We start from the raw sequence: 14,458 nt of genomic DNA, 5'->3' as shown, positions 1-14,458 counted from the left end.
CTGGAAACGCACACTGTTAAGTCTTTCTCGAAACCTTATGAAGCAGCAGCAGAAACTCATCTGTGTAGGTGCTGACAAGCCCTCGAGCTGCCTGAGAAAAAAGTCTGAGAACTGGTACAGGAAATTCAAAGTGAGACAGGTAGAGCCCGAGCCTTCAGAAGCTGAAAGATCCCCTCAAGCACACCCAGATTTTCTCACAAGACAGGCAGGTAACCTTGACTGCCAGGTCTGCCCCAGAGGTCAGACCAAGTAAGCATCCTCTTGCCTAAACTTGGTTTTGAAAAGCAACATTATATAATGGGCTCCGCCAGTCACATTTTAAAGAATTTTGCAGTAGTAAGTTTTATCTTGGGAGAGACAGCCATATGCATATCCTATATTTGAACTATACTCTACAAATAAACTATAGTATGTACATTTCAAAAAATCGCTGCATATACAAAAATGCAAAATAAAAACGACAAGCCTTCTGAAGTGGGACTGCACCATGGTTAACAATCTTTAGCAGGAAGATGCGGAAACACAAAAACACAAGTACCCAAGGTTTTCCATCTTCAGTGGTTCATAAATACATACATACTACGATAAACGTGGCTCTTTAACCTTGAAACGGTCCTGAAGCTTACTTGTAGAAATAGGGATCAGAAAGACTGTTAAGTGGCAGGCACACAGACTGTAACTCCACAGGCAGGTGTCATTCTAGATGTGATGAACGTGGTTCATGATGTACCTGGGGAAATGGCAGACAAGGCAGACCTTCGAGAGGGCTGTTGTTCTCTGTGTCTACATGTACAGCTTGGTTCATCTGGGCGCAGTTTTCTGCATCTATCTAGTGTTTCCCTCATTGGCAGTCACACATAAGGCAAGGAAAATTTGCACTGTGCTCTAATTGTTCCTGGATAGAAAAGCTGCATCTTTGCAAATAGGAATCACAGAAGAGCTGTGGTGTGTGGGGTGGGGGAGAGGGGAGGGCTGTTATAGCTCCATGTACAAATACTACACTGCAGCACTCCTCCTGCCTATGAACACTGGTCTTTGTGCGCTCTGTGAGTTAGTTCAATGCCTATTTTCTATACAACATTAAGCATGATTGGTTGGATAAGAGGTAGTTTTATAAGCTCGTGTAAGATCAATTTTATCAGGAGCAATAGTGCATTGCTCAAATGTGGTCCTAGGAAATGAACTTACACGTCAGTCTAAGGCACATACGTTGCAGTTTTGATTGATTTCTGTATCTACTAATTCTATGGAGGGGTGACTAGATAATGTCACATTTTCCTTTACTCTTCCTCACTGGAAAAACACGGAATGGAATCGCGTCTTTATTTATTTTAAAATTGCAGCTTGAACACTGTTGAGTGAGGGAGTAGATGTTTCCAGGTTCTGCTGATTGACAATAATCTCTGCACTTTTCATCTATCTGTTGTTTTAAGGCCCCAAAATACAGGCAAAGCCTTGTTTTGCCTGGTTCTAACATGCACGAATTCCAGCCACCCTATCTCAGTTAAGTTACACCAGCCCCTTGGCAGCCTGACTTCGTATTTTAGTTACCATGGTATATTTGATATGAATAACTGTATAAAGTTCCAACTTCGTCACCAGCACTTCGGTCCACACATAACTGTGTAAATATCAGATGCGCGTTCTGAGCGGGGACGTTTGATGTCTGTCAGGGAGTGGCCACTGAACACGTCCTTCTGCCCAGGCAGAGACAGCGAACTATGAAGCTGTGTTGTTTCCTTGTCTGCCAGAGACAAAGCCGCAGGATGGCTGCAAACATGGGTAAATGAGACGACAGGGAATCGGGCAACACCCGTGAAAGCGCAACAGCAGAAAGCGGGGAGTCTGAGTGTAGGTGTGAACTCTCTGAAAGGGGAGCTGTGGGATCCTCGGCTGACGGTGGGGAGGGCGACTCCACCGCCTCTGGAGAGACCCCGAGTGGAACCAGAGGAACCGAGTGAAAGTAACTTATCATCACGTCGGAGGAAGCGGTTGCAGCAAGATGGATGTTGACATCCCACAGGAAGAGACACCAGTAAAACCACATTAAAGGAACTCTGGGAAAGTGAGAATCAGCCTTCTCCAGGGATGAACCCCATGATTGATTAGTGGTCAGTTCTATTACTATATATATATATATATATATATATATATATATATATATATATTCATGTGCACAAACACACAGAGAGAGACAGACATAGATAAAGATGTAGATGGAGGTGGATATAGATATGGACATAGATAGATATAGGTATGAACAACACTAAATGATCTGAGCAGGTTGTTTTTATATACCTGTATGTATGCTTTAGAACGATATCTCTTTATGGATGCTTCATGAGTTTCAGGGACCCTGCCTTGCTCCGAGCTTGTTTCAGGAAGAGAGAAAGCAGCTGACGCTTGCAGCCTTGTCTTTCTGCTCCTCTGCCTGGGCCTGTAATTTAGAGGCCTACCAGCTCCGTTTTATGAGCTGAGCAACCTCATCTTCCTTAATCAGCTGGCGGAAGTAGGACTTTCAGATAGGTTATTAATCAGATTTACGCACAACTGCCATCCACTGTATTTCTAATTGAGTCTCGGTGCTGCCTTTTACGATGAAGTCAAGTTCAATTGGAAAATAATAAACCTTTGGAGAACTGGCTGTGTTCCTCCCGGGGAAATCTTTACTGTTTAGGATGGAATCCAACACGCTTTACTACACTCTGGAAATTTCTTTGTCAATGGTGTTTACTGTAAGCAAACATTTATGTTCTCCGTGACCGCGCCTACATTTATCCAAGAAATAAATAAGTGGAGAGAAAAGCAAAATATTTCATTAGTAAATCAATTGCTTACCCTGTACCAAGATTTAAAAAAAAAATCCATTTGACTTTTTCTTCATTTTTCCATTTACAAATTGACAACAATTTTTACTGGGAAAAGCTTATTGCCATGTGTTTTGACACTGTGTGGGCAAGACTTCAGCCAACATGAGGCTGGGTGTTAGAAGAAACTAAGACTGAAGCTCATTATTCAAAGACTTCCAAAATAACACATTTGTAGAGTGTGAATGATTGATTGAAATTTGTTGGGATTCCAGCAAAACTAAAACCCTCCTCAATGAAAGCAGCGCACGATTCGAATATCTGGAAGACAAATGGCAACTCTACAATATGTTTGCTCTAGTGAAGGCAATTAAACACAAAATAGCAGAAGTGGGAAATTACATACAAGAGTGTGGAAAGAATAGGCTGAAAAATAACAGAGCCCAGGACCATTTCGTGTGCTCTCTTGGCAACTTCATCTGAGTTGATTAACGTAGAATATTCACAGTGTTCTCTGTGGGGGGAAAACACATTCATACATTACACATACGTTTTTTTCATATTCAGAAATCAAGTCCTGATTTGAATAAGAAGGAATTGGGCTTCACTGTGTAAAGCAGTATCCTTAGGCGAGTCCTCTCTGGACTGTTAGATGCTTAAGATTTATCACCAGCTCTCCTGTTCTATATGGGACCGTCTTGGCAGCAATAGGGGCATTTGGTGGCAAACATAATTCAGACGTCGAAATTGATCAAACAAAGAGGTGGCTTCCTTTCAGTTGCTGGAGGTAGCACACTGTTGTACGGCAGATAGAGATGGTCCGACATTCTCCCAAGTATCTTTGATACGCAAAATATCAAGTGCCCAGAATCTTTTAAGTTCTTCAGGGCATTATGCAATATGTCTATTGTATTCATTTTCAGGATGAGTAAACTCCAATCCAAAGGTAAATAAGTCACCCAACCAGAATGCTACATAGAAAACACAAGCGTTGGAAGATGTTAGTGTAATATAATTTATGTACTTTTTCTGCAAAACACGCCAACTATATACCTAGACATAAAAACAAATGAAATAGCTATTTAAGGAGACTAGGTGGGAATGGCAAACAACAATTCAGAAGGAATCTTTTTCTGCTGGAGAGAAATGGGATCAGACACAAGTAAACATTGGGACCTTGTACATACATCCTACTTGTATGTTTTATTCTTAAACTAGAGATTAAGCACATAGGTCATCATTACATCATTCTCTATATACTTTTAGATGGCTGAAGTGTTTTTGTAAAGATTGAAAATTAAGTGGGGTGTCGTGGTGTACGCCTTTATTCCTAGCACTTTGGAGGCAGAAGCAGGCAGATCTCTGTGAGTTGGAAGCCAGAGCAAGTTCCAGGATAGCCAGGTGTACATAGAGAAACCCTGTCTCCAAAACAAAAGAAAAACATACAGCAACAGCCAAAGAATTAAAAATTAGCGAATGGGTCTTGCGAGTTATTGAAAGCAGCGTAATTACTTAAGAGGTGGCAGGTGTTGCGTGACCTGAGCCAGGTGATGCTTAAGGACACGGTTTCTTTTTTTCCCTCACACTTTACATCACCTTGACAACACTACAGCCTTCCTGTGGAAATAGATTCTCTCGGAGTGAGTGGGTCGGTGGGTCACGTCTCTATGCCTGCGTGCCCCCGAGTGGAAGGGCACGAAGAACCAGGCTGCCTTTTTCTGAATCCTCAACACCTCCCTGAGTTAGTCCATCAGGATTGCTCAAACAAAATGCCATGAATGAGGAGGCTTATCAGCATCACAGACTGTTTCCTCCCAGTTCCAGAGGCTGCCACATCCAAGGCACAGGCACCAACAAAGTTAGGGTCTGAGGATGCTCCATGTCCTGGCCCTTGGCTCCTGCCATCTCACTGGTACTTCACGTGGCAGAAGAAGCAAGGAGTCACCCTCATCCCTCTCTATAAAATCACTAATCCCATAAGCTTCTGCCTTTATGATCTAACTAACACTCAAAGCCTCCACCATCAATGTCTTCACATCGAGGCTTAGGTTTCAATGTAAGAATCTGAGAGAGGCACAGTCCTTCCTTCTACAGAACTTGCTCAGATGAGGTATTGACAGATGCTTCATGGATGAAACCATCCATCAAAGCAAATTTGTCAAGTGATCCTAAAGATTAAAAAAAACAAAAAATGAAAACAAAGTTTAACACAGATCGTGTTCCTCCTTTGCTCAAGTTTTCCCTGTGATTTCCCACCTGTCTCGTGTATTCCAAAGTCCTCATGGTGACCTTGAGGCTTCACATGAGCTAGGGAAGAACAAAATTAGGCAAGTGTCTCATACTTGTCAATCACAGCATTCCATGTGATATGATTTGTATCAAAAGGGGGGGAGGACCTCAAATACATAATGCTCTTAGTCAGGAGTCAAAGGTTCCTCTAGCCCAGAAACTCTGAACTGCAAAAGAAGAAACTAAAATCCATCTTTGGAATCATTTATAAATGAGCCTTACTGTTTTAGCTGTCTTTAGAAGTGGCTTCTTCAATTCCTCAAGTTCTCGGAATGGCAAAGGGCAAGCTGAGGCTACTCGGAGTCTCAGAGTCTGCTTTAATTCATAAATGATCCAAGGGCTGACGCAAGATGGAATGTTATAGACACCACTGAATTCTTGAGAGATAAGAAAATATTCTTGGGAAACCCTGCGGTTCTCTTATATGAAGAATCAAGATTTAAATACACACATACACACACACACACACACAGAGAGAGAGAGAGAGAGAGAGAGAGAGAGAGAGAGAGAGAGAGAGAGAGAGAAGAGAGAGAGAGAGAGAGTCCTGTTGGGCTGAGGGTTTAAAGAAAGGCAGCCTGTGGTTGTGGTATGAAGCTGTGTTTAGTGTGGGTGTGGTCTGGAACAATAATGCTTTATTGATTGCAGTGCTTAGCTTTAATTGTCAACTCAAAACAATGCTGTTTATGTATTTAGATGTTTTGACCCGAAGGCAAAAGGGGAACTATTCTGAGAGAGGGAAAAGGACCAGTGTGGGGGAGGGTAGCGGGGATGCTGAATATGAGCGAGGTTCACTGATACATATGCATGAAGATATCAGAAGGAAACCCATCATTCCGTGCACTCATTAAAACACTTTAAAAAGAATAATTAAGCCCGAGTCCTACTTGATAACTAATACCAACACCGAAGCCACCTATCTATATCACCTAGCTCAATAGCTACTTAACAGACATTTGCTGGGATAATAAATGTCATTAACAATTAAAAGAAAAGAAACCTTAGGAATTTTAAACCATGGTATTAAGACATGATACTCATTGTGTAGCATTCTTATTAAATAACAAAATCTATTCAAACTGGTTCAAAGCATATTTGGGTGGGTGTCTGTGTGGGACCCGGGGTCAGACTTAGGGCAACTGAAAAATCTTCCCCAAAGCCCATGACATTAGTGAACATACATTTTGAGGTAGGATGTGCATCATAATGATTTTTCAAAAATGTTGGCTCTACTGTTTCATGGACAAATATTTCAAGGAAGAAGTTCCCTCTGTTCCAAAACCATAATAGACTCCTTAGGTCATCTGGTCAGTTTTCTGGCCCATGGTCAGTGGCAGCCAGTTCGCAATCCTCGGTCAACATCAATAAGAACCATTGGCCTCAGCGGTCCTCTTGATTGCCTTTTACTCACATGGCAGTCAAGCTCCACCTAAGAAAGGAGTTCTGGTCATTGCTAGGCTGGATTTGCAGAATGCCTTCCAAAAGCAGCCAAGGAGGGCATGAGAAGGTCAGCAGATGAGATAAACAATTACCAAATGGAAGTCTGAGCCCAAGCTAAGGAAGATGTCCATTTCAGAAGGTTACTGCATTAGCCATAGCCTGCAGCAGGCATCCTGGGTACGCGGTGAAATGAAGTTTGATGCCTGTGGCTTTGTTGTTGATGCTGATGTTGAGGAAGTGCAGAGCATCAGAACCCACTCTCACCTGCTGAGGATGGCAGGGGTGGCATTGGGAAGGAAGCATGGGGGGAATGGGAACAGGGCAGATAGCTGTATGTTCGCCTCCAACCGTAGCTCCAGGGGCCACACGGATCAGAACCATCTGAGAACTGGGTTCCCTGGATCCTTTGAAGACCTGCTGGAGGAAGCTAGGTTTTAAGCATAGTCCCTGAATTTTGTGTGACAGGACCTGTGTCATTTCATGTCGTTTTCTCACAGCCCTAGAAAAATGCTATTATCTACTCTCTGCTAACAAGAAACTGAGCCAACGAGATAGGCAGCCATGCCGGAATCCTAACTCAGACATGCCAAATCCAGATTCTATGCTTGTAACTACTCTAGGCCAGGGGACCACAGGCTTCCATGTTAGAAAAAAAAAATAAAAATAAAAAATGTCAGGTGAAGTCTACAGACTCTGTGACCACCAGTCAGCTCTGTGCAGACAGCATTAACACAGAAACACATGACTACGTATTCCAAGAAAATATTACAAGCCCACAAAGCAGGTCAGAAAACAGTTAGCATTGCTATCTGTGGTGTGGGGCCTAGTGCAAGGGAGTTTAGGAACGTTAGAAATATGTATTGTTTGTTAGGATTGCAGACACACTTCAATCCTGGCACCCAGAGGTCAGTCTGGGCTGGCACACATAGTGAGTCCTAGGCCAACTTTGTGACATCTAGCTGGAGAGGGACAGGGAGAGAGAGAAAGTAAGGTCTCACTCTGGAGAAGCACAATGAGACTTTATTCTGCAGAGTCTCATTGTGATTTTTATGCATTTTAAAACCTTAGAATTCTAAGGTATCTGCAAAGGGCTTCCTTTTACAAATCTGCCTCCGTGGCATTGGTGAGTCCCGCCAGGGAAATGGACTCAGCTCTTTGTGGTGAGCCTGCTGATCATCTGCAGACAACTTAAAAAAATGAATTTTAAAATTTCATACGTAATTCTGCAGCCCTATCAATTGCTTTTACCATTTGTATTTTATTCTTTTGCAGCATATGAGGAAGCAGTAGTCATTGCTCCCAAAGTGAGCAGACTGAGATCACTGTTTTAAAGTTTCTATTTCATATAAAATTAAAGAAAGACTGCAAAAATATGTAAAGCTCTGCCCTGTACTTAGATTAACCAATTCTTGTATTTTAATATCAACTCCTTCAGTATTATCTATTTATCTCCCTGGATAGATAAATGGATAAGTATTTTCTTTCTTTCTCTAGACCACTTGAAAATAGATTTTTAAAACTCATGTCCTATTACCTTGAAATACTGAAAATTATCATATTAATTAATTATAATCTAGTCATCAAAATTAGGAAATGTAATATTAATGTATCAGTAATCCGTTGGTTGTATTCAGATTTTGCCAGCAGTCCTATCCAGGTTGTTTACTATATCTTCTTCTCTTGTCTTTTTAGTTTCCTTCAATCTGGAAACATTCTTTTTTTCCTTTGGTGGTCCTGGTTTGCTTGGTTTCTGTTATTGCTGCTGCTGTTGTTGAGACAGGGTGAGGTAGCCCAGGGTAGCCTTGAACTCCTGATCCTCCTGCTTCCCTTTCTCAAGGGCTGAGATTACAAGAACTGGCCATGGAGCCTAGCACACTTTGAAGTCTGTGAAGACTGCCAGTTAGTGTGCAGACTGTGTTTTGTCTGAAGTTTCCTCTTAGATAACGTGCTATGCTCTTTGAACAAAAGCAGTAGCAATAAGACATTGTGTTCCTGCTGTGGTTTTATGAGGAATTAAGTACATGATGGGCTCCTTGTCCCCATCTGCTAGCAATAAAGTAACTTCTGCAGACTTACCTACTATAAACGTACTATGTTTTATTTTGTAATCACACAGTGTTTGTGAAAACTTTGTAACTATGTACTCTATTGTTCATCTAGGTTTTGTAGTGGCTTACAATATCCATTGAGACTTTCTGTTTCTTCTCTGTGTAGAGTTTGGCATTCTGCTATAAGTTTGATTGCCCTTTCTTCTTTGTTTACATCTTCACTCATTTGTTTATATTAGCACAGACTGGTGAATTCTCCCAACCAATATCAGGCTGGACCCTACTTAGCGTCTGTGGTCACAAAAGATGGGACATGTTTTGGATGGTGTGCCCTCAGACTTGATGGAATCTATGAGGCAGTGTTCAAATCAAATAATACAATCCTAGCAGTACCAGAAGATCTAAAGACAGAGAACCATTAAATGAATGAAAAAGTAATTTGCACTGGGCAGTGATGATGCATGCCTTTAATCCCCAGCACTTAGGAGGCAGAGGCAGGTGAATCTTTGCGATTTGGAGGTCAGTCTGGCCTATAGAGTGAGTTTCAGGACAGCCAGGGCTACACAGAGAAACTCTATCTCGAAAAACCAAAAAGAAAAGAAAAGAAAAAAGGAAGGAAGAAGCAATTTGCATACATCCTTAGTTGTGGTCTTTACTTCATTACCGATGCAGGAACACAGTTCGTGGTAGCAAGAAAGAACATTCGTAAGAAGGGTATTTTGGTACCTGAAACAAGGGCTGTGCAGTCAAACATTGCAAAGCTTAAGAAACTTTTTAAGATTTAGAAACTTAAAAGGAGAAATAGGCACTTAGACATTGCCTGGCCTCTGGACTCTTACCTCTCTCCTCTATCCACCTAAGGGCAGTCCCATACAGTGATCACCAAGACTAATTAATTGCAGGCTCACCTTTGGTCTCCAGCCACATCTAGGGGGAGTTCACTCACAGGGAGTTCATTCACTAAGATGTTGGCTCCAGTGTAGGGTATAGCTCAGCAGTAGAGTGTTTGTTTACCTGGTACATCACACACACACACACCAGCGATGGTCAACTCTCATAAGGGAAGGACACATGATAACAGTACAAACATTATGTATCCTTTAATGCAACTATATGGTAGGGATTACAAGGCAAATCGGTTCCTATAAGGGGAAAAATACTCTGTGACTTCCATAAATATATCTACCATGATACACAAATTACCATGATTATCTTGAGTATATAATTTTCTTCTCACTACATTCTTAAAGCAGGGCATCAAAGAATTGATTACATATTTTTTTCTCGCTGTGAGCTCAGCCACTTGGCCTGACATTAGATGTGCAGTGGTAGCCAAACAATGATTGGAAACCACCTGTAGGGAATGCAGGAGAGATGGCTCAACAGGTCAGAGCATCCGCTGCTCTTAGAAGAGGCTCTGAGATCAGTTCCCAGCACTGACTTGGGCAGTTCAACTGCCTGTGACTCCAGTGCTGTGATTCCACTGGCTGCCTGGGGCATCTCCAGCCTACCCACCACACAATTAAAAGTAAGTGTCTTTCATCTATAGAGAAAATACAAAGAGGACTTTCAGTGTCACAGGAACCCAATATATGGAAGAGGAGTCAGGCATTCCACGAGATCCAGGCACATATCCAAACTGCTGGATGATAGAGGTTCTACCTTGGAACCTAGATCTTGAGAAGTCTTTGAAGAACATTTTCCACTGTGCTAAAATGATGAGGTGGGCTTTACGTTGGAGAAAACGGGATAGGACGAAATTTTCAATTCTCCTCTATTGTCTTGCTATTGCTTTAATGCATTCAATCCATCTCTTAAAGACCCAGAATTCCATGCCTCCTGGTTTTAGCACATCAGGCTTTTCCTAGCCTGTGCTGACAGAGCAGGTCTTTTGTCTCTGAGCCCTATTGGATTACAGAGATTAGTGGATAGGGTTCCCAGAATCAGCCTACTAGGGCTTTGAGATGCGCCAACCAAAGACCTGAGCAGCAAATTGTGGAATTTAGCACCTCGTTGGCCACTAGGAAGCAGGCTATAATTAGGACAGTCTTGGTGTCACTTTCTGCCGCTGTGACTCAGGAATGTTTTCCCCAAATCAGAGAAGTCAACAGCTCTAAAATGGAGTACAGAACACTGCTTACCGGGTCCTATGGTTGAGTCCTCTAAAGAGCTTTTGCTCAATGTTCAGTCGTGACAATGACAGATTTAGTGACAACCTTAAAAGTCTAAATAAATAAATAAATAAATAAAGTGCACAAGTCAGACCCACCCCTTGGGACTCCGGTTCTTCCAGTTGCTCAGAATGCAAGCTCCTGCCTGACACCAGATTTGTCTCCTTATAGATCTTGCCCTTGGCAGAAGGGAGCCGCTCAACCCTGGTTGTAAGATCTCCTATAATCAGAGGCAGGAAGGCTGGACCACCTTGCCCCCTCTCAATGCAGCTGCGATAGGTAATTGTAGTTTGGAGAGGTTTGTGTGTGAGAGAGGTCGAAACCACCCTCACGCCATCTTCACTCCCATTTTGGCACTTGCTCGCTAGCTTGGATTCCCAGGGGCACTCCACAGTCAAACACCTGTGCACATCTTTGCCTCTCACTCCCTGGGGCTCTCAGCCTCAGACTGAGGGTCATAGAAAAAAAAATCCTGCACCCCCGATAGAGCGGGTTTGAAATCATGGAGAAAATTATTCGGGCAAGAAAATGTGCTCCAAAGTTCTCCGGGGCAGGCAAGATAGCTCAGTGGATCAAAGTGCTGGCCATCCAAGGCCAAGTTCCTGAACTGGAAGCCTCTGACTCCTGGTGGAAGAGAAGAATAGACCTCCAGAAGTTGTCCCCTGGTCGCCACACACGAGCCATGACTGGAATTTGAAGACATGCATAGATATTCCTCATTAAAGGAGTTCTCTGTCAACCCAGTAACTGCTTCCTAGTAATCAGATGGGTGAATATTTGGACTTCTAAAAGAAAACCAAATGGATAGGGAAAAAGAACAAAGAGATTAAAAGAGGAGAAAGGGCAACTCAGGAGACTGCGTGTCTAGCCTGTGCATGTTCAAGGAGGCGCTGAGCTTGATCCAGGTGCTGGAAAGAAAAAGTGGGTGGGTTAAGAAGACAAACAAGATGAAAGAATTGACCCAGATACCCTGACTCTGCCACACTCTCTCTCTTTGAGGAGCACTTTCCACGTGGTTGCAACAGCTATTTTTAGAGTCTAAAGGCCACTGTTACTGCCTACCTAGTGAACTTGCCACTTCACACCTGTGGGCTCTAGATCTTAAAACAATGCAAGTCAGGGAAACAATGCGATCACAGGAGGTTAAGCGATTTAGCCAAGGCCACAGTCAGTACAGGACACAACAGGAAGGTGAAGCCGCGTGGCTTCCACTTCCCGGCCGTCTCCTCTGTAGGTCAAGGTTCTGCTGGGCCACTTGAGTTGCAAACCCACACCCAGGTTGGAGGGATTTTGAAAACCAGATGACTTGGTGCTTGAGATTTGTTTCCTGGCACGTAACAGAGACTCAATTCAGACAGTTTAAAGAGAGAGAAGAGAGCTTGCTACAGAGGAGGTGCTACGGGGTTTCATAGGACCCAGAAAAGACTATGACCCAGTCTTGAGGAGAAAACAAAACAAGACAAAAAAAAAAGGCGACAGAAGTATCAGGATTCAGTTTCCTATCAGCTGGCTTCTTTGTCCCAGGGAGGAGATGGGGATAAATACGTTCCTTTTTATTCAGTACTGAACCAGTCGCTGGGTAAGGAATCAGAGTTACAATGTAACAGGTACTGAACCAATCGCCCCGCCCCATAAGGGATCAGAGTTACAATGTAACAGCTACTGAACCAATCGCCCTTCCCCATAAGGGATGAGAGTTACAATGTAACAGGCTTATCTCTGCCACGGGTGTCTGATGGATAAAAACAACAAAGAGAGACACTTCCAGAAAAAAGGCCAGATGAAGGGTGGGTCATCCCATAGGCCTAGCAACTCCACGGTGCCGGGAAAAGCACAGCTGTTGAGGTTTCGCTTAAAGAAAAGCTTAACTTACACCCAGGTAATTACAGAATTTCTTCTATGGAAGATCCCAGGAAAGAGGAGTTGAAAAGATAGATCCGGAAGCGAAGTCAGGTCTGCTTTGCAAACTGAATTCTTCCACTCGGGAAACTAATTTCCTCTAGATCATGACGGCGGAGAAGATTGAACAGAAAGAGAAGAGATGTAAAAGCTTAAGATACATTTTTTCTGACAGCAATGGTGCCCGAAATCCTAAGAGAAATTAAATGCTTCCTGTGGAATTGAGATGAAAATTAGACCAATGCTTTGTTCACATGGGCTTCATCATGTCGCCGGTCCCCGATGGTCAGAGAAGGCTTTCCTGGAGGATCCAGGATCACTCCCGCTGCCCTACCTGCAAACCCAGTTCCGGACTCACTAAGGTACACAAAAGGACAAAGGGGCCTTTCACTTCTGTGCTCCCGAGAAGGACTGAGGTTGAAAGTGACCACTTGTTCCCTCCGTGACATGCATGTCTGATATTATGCATGGACATGCAGAACTGCCTGAATTATGCATGAATTAGGCCCTACTCTTGTTCAGCTACAGCGGGCCGTATTTCTCCCTCCAGATGCTCAGCTGCAGAGGGGCACCCTCCCCCACAACGCACACCTGTACTACATGCACCCCTACAGAGAGGTGCCGGTTTTCGGGAGTGGAGGACCACAGCAGCCCAGAAGAATGTGTTTTCGGTTAAGTCACTTTTCAGATCTGAAAACGGGATTTTCTTTCCTAGTTCACTGCTGCCATTTACGAAGAAAACAAAGAAACAGGCCAATCACCCAAGTCCAGCCTCGATTTCCTCTGACCGCTGAAGGCTTCCCAATGTGCTGGTTTCTCAGGCTCTCGGTTGCGAGATCTCCCTGGAGATACGCTTGCTCCTTGTGAGGCTGTGAGGAGCCAAAAGAAATGCGGATAAAGGTAGAAGTGGGTAGTTTTGACGTGTAAGCTCTCACACACACAAACACACAGAGCGAGGGGAGCGTGGGGGAGAGACATAAATGAGTGAGTGTGTTGGGCACGATAGCGCTTGTGCAGGTCTCCAGCTGAAGAGCAGCCTGGCAACCATTGTTTTAGGATGAAAGCTGCAAAGTCTAGCGCCTAACGCGGTCATTTGTAAAAAATACTTGAAGTGAGGCGAACATCAAATCACGTGGGGGCTGCCCAAACAAGTTGGTTAAATGCTTGCCTGGCCAGCGTAAGAACATGAGTTTGATCTTTAGAACCGTCATGAGAAACAGTTCAGCGTGGTGTAATCCTCGTGTAGGTAAGGTGGAGGTGGGTGGCTGTCTGGCGTTCACCGGAAAAATGACACTTGAAGCTGTCCTCTGACTTCCCCAAGCGTTTGTACACAGGAACACACACACACACACACACACCCCTGGGGAACAGAGCACATAGGAGTGACCCGAATTCAATAATTCCCTCCGCATGATTTTCATCCTACAGGAACTCTTATGCAGAAGAGAAGCGCGGTGTGTCCCAAGACGGTGCAGGGTGTGCTCTAAGCCTGTTTTGGTCTGTTCAACAGTGGTGTTGTGTGTGAGCCTCTAGACAGCACAATCTTTGGATTCAAAGTAACCTTCCAAAACTGACCCCTGGTTGCCTTTGTCCCACAAGAAAGCCTTCCCAGACAGGCCTTTAGAGGAAATATTCCCCCCAAACAGAAGCTTATGTGTGGCAGCTTCCTGAAGAGAAAACATCGTCTTTGGTAAACTTTTGGTAAACTTGGGCTGCCTGGTCAGGAGAACTCCATGAAGAGTCGAATGACTGCTCCCTTCCTGAAATGTCCTCCATCGCGGAGGTCAATCATCCACTCTCTCCATCA

Source organism: Microtus pennsylvanicus, chromosome 20 (assembly GCF_037038515.1).
Source record: "Microtus pennsylvanicus isolate mMicPen1 chromosome 20, mMicPen1.hap1, whole genome shotgun sequence".
Taxonomy (NCBI): Eukaryota; Metazoa; Chordata; class Mammalia; order Rodentia; family Cricetidae; genus Microtus; species Microtus pennsylvanicus.
This window is presented reverse-complemented; position numbering follows the sequence as displayed.